General features: G+C 46.9%; 1 protein-coding gene across 2 annotated transcripts in view; it reads left to right on the top strand.

Annotated features, from left to right (window-relative positions):
• Positions 1–3,149, top strand: part of Rsu1 (Ras suppressor protein 1) — a 177,293-nt gene that overhangs the window by 8,618 nt on the left and 165,526 nt on the right. The gene's annotated exons all lie outside the window — the stretch shown is intronic.

The following is a 3,149-nucleotide window of genomic DNA, read 5'->3' as shown; positions in this document are numbered from 1 at the left end:
AAATTGGGAAAAAAATTTACAGTAATGTTTATGACCTGGAAGTGTAAGGGATGGTGTGTTTCCAGTGTTTTTTGCTCAGTGGTCTCAGTTTCTCACCACCCTGGCACTCTCTATCCTGTGTCCTGTGTGCCTTAGTCAGAAGCAGCTGTGTCCTCGCACTGGCAAGTTCAGAGTAGAAAGTAGACAGAAGTAGAAAGTGATGGTCCAGGAACGGATGGGGGCAGGGAGGCTGTCCACAGGACTTCAGCTGTGATACGTTTGTGACTCAGGTTGTGTTGAGAATCACAAATGCACCTTAAGAACCTGACAAGCTTTCAACTATTAAAATGCCTTGTATCAAGTAGCAGCTGCTGATTTGAATGTGTCTTTATGCTGGGCACTACTCTCAGGGATTTCTTTTATATTGAATCTTTATCCCGTGATACATTAATATTTACTATATGAGGACTGTACAGAGTGGTATTGGATAATAAAGCAGATTTCCCCATAAAAACCATGCCGCTCACTGCTTTGCCATTGCACCGGCTGTTAGGAGAATGTGGATCAGTGTGAGAGCTGGTGACTAACACCTTGAAATTACCTTTGATTCGTCTTTATATTTTCCTGAAAGAAAGCCTTGTCTCTGTATGTGAGATCTGCTAAGACACCATAGATGCTGGTGGTGACTTCGTGGCTGAAAAAGGCCTCCTGCATTTTTGGTTAGGGAATTGGCACAGTTTTTCGGTTTTTCAAAGCCAAAGAGGTAGTAGCTGAGGAATGGTCTGGCTATGTCACAGTTTGACCAGCAGGGGTCAGTGTTGAGCTGCCTAGAGAAGGCAGTGTCTCATTGATCCCTGCTGCGGCCTTCCTGGCTGCTTTGTAAGCCTCTCACCTCTCCTTTTGTACCACCTAATGGGGCATCGCCTGCTTCACCTCACAGGTGAGGGGAATCTCACCCATGGTAAGATTGCGGTCGGAAACATCTTCACCAGGCTTCAAGCCTCCTCCCAACATGCTCCTGAGTGTATGATCCAGTAGACTCTCCAGCTTGTGTGTGTGTGAGTGTGTGTGTGTGTGTGTGTGTGTGTGTGTGTGTGTGTGTGTAATCATGGAAAACAGTGATTTGGATTTAGAGTGTTGGAAAAGTAAAAAAGAAAAATGCTACCATAACAAAATACCACCATAACAAAATGCCAAAGACTGAGTTCCTCAAACAAAAGAGATGCAGTTTCCCCTAGGAAGGCCAAGCTGAGACATTAGCAGGATTCATTGCTGTGAACCATCTCTGCCTGGCATCTCTGCCTGGCTTGCAGGTGCCTGTTTTCTGCCTCCGTCCTCAGACGGACTTTCCTCTGACCGTGTGCACTCCTGGTGTCTGTCTGTCTTCCTCTTCTCTTGAGGACAGTGGTCAGCTTGGATCAAGGCCATCCAACCTCTGCATTTTAACTCACTTAACTCTGTAAAGATGCTCTCTGCAGAGTCTTCTTCGAGGGACTTCGAGGTCCAGGCCTAGGCAGGGATTTGGAGCATATGATGCCATCCCTACCGTCTGCAGTGGAGACTCTCTCTGAAATGCCCCTGAGTGTTCTTGTTTTCCTGGCACCGTTGTGTGCACATGGTCTTTTCCAGCCTTCTGGAGATGGGAGGGGCTGCAGTCTGTGGCTGAGGTAGTAAGTGTGGAATCGAAGCATTGTTCTTTAGTCCTGTGTTAGATTGTTTTCCTGCCCTGCCAAAAGGTGACAGGCCTGGAGGGATGATGAAGAGACATTTCCTAGGGCTGGCTGGGGCTGCCCTGCCTTTCAGGGTGTTCAACTTCAGTTTTCTTTGGGTTATTTTTTCAAAGTTTTCGTACTATATGTTTTGATCATGGTCTCTCCCCTGCCCCAATTATACTTAGATCTGTCCATCTACCTACCCAACTTTATGTTCTTTCTTTCTCAAAAAGTATACTTTTGTGTGTTGTGGGGAGGGGATTAGGGTTATTGGTAATTGAACCAGGGGCCTCCTGCATGCCAAGTAGGTAGTCTGCTACTGTGCTATAGCCATGGTCACGTAATTCTCAGTAGCCAGGAGGCTTGGACTTACTCTGTCACCGGATAGGCCTTGAACTTCACTGTGCTCTGCCTTAGCCTCCTGAGAGACGGATTAAGGGCCTGCCTCTCCATGCTTGGCTCCATTTCATGGTTCCTTCAAACACCGTGTTAGGCTTCTACAATGTGTGCCTCCGGCCAGCTCAGCCCCTGGGTTTGCACAGTGGTTGCAGAGTGCCGTGCTAGAGAAGACCCAGAAGTGGTGTAAGCACTATCTGAGCAGGGCCAGCTGGCCTGTTCCTTGCTTTGAGGTTTCCTGAGAAACCATCAGTCCTCACCGAGTCTGATGACCACATGTGAGATGTACTGTTTCTTTAATCATTTATTGTGTGACAGCTTTTTCTGTTGTATATCTTAATTCATATTTTTCCCCTGGCTTCAATCTTAGAGCATTGGCTTGTGGCATTCTGTACACTGAGGGGCTAGAAAAGACTGTTCTGGGAGACTCTGGCTCCTGTGGGACAGAGTAAGCCAGAATGACAGAGTTGTAATGGCCTGTAGCTCTTGAACAGTGGTTTGTGACTGCTTTGAGTTAAACGTCCCCTTCACAGGGGTCACCTGAGGCCATCAGAAAACACAGATATTTACATTGCAATTCAAAGCATTAGCAAAATTACAGTTATGAAGTAGCAATGAAAATAATTTTATGGTTGGGGGTCACCACAACATGAGGACATGTATTAAAGGGTCTCAAAGTTAGGAAGGTTGAGAACCACTGCTCTCGAAGATCTTTCTGTTCCCACATGCTTCTTTGTGGTCTTTGGACTCAGAATAGCTTTCAATATTAAAAATGAACAGGGTCAAATGAGTGGTATGTATCATCAGATCGCGTGTCTCATTGAGAAGGGAATTTGATTTCTGGGAGAGTCGAGAGCGTACGTGACTCTGAGCCTTGGGAGGAAAGGAGGGAAATGGGAGAGGGGAGAGCAACTGCCAGCCAAGAGAGGCAGCCTGGGCCAAGAGACCCCTAGAGCATAGATGAAAGGACCAGTTAACCCAAGTAGCCGGGTTATATAGGGAAGGGCAGCCGAGCTCCTGGGCTGGAGAAGTTTATGGTAGGGGGGCGGGTATACCATTGGT

This window comes from Microtus ochrogaster, chromosome 16 (assembly GCF_000317375.1).
Source record: "Microtus ochrogaster isolate Prairie Vole_2 chromosome 16, MicOch1.0, whole genome shotgun sequence".
NCBI lineage: Eukaryota > Metazoa > Chordata > Mammalia > Rodentia > Cricetidae > Microtus > Microtus ochrogaster.
The sequence above is the reverse complement of the archived record's forward strand: the minus strand, read 5'-3'. Positions and strand labels throughout refer to the sequence as shown.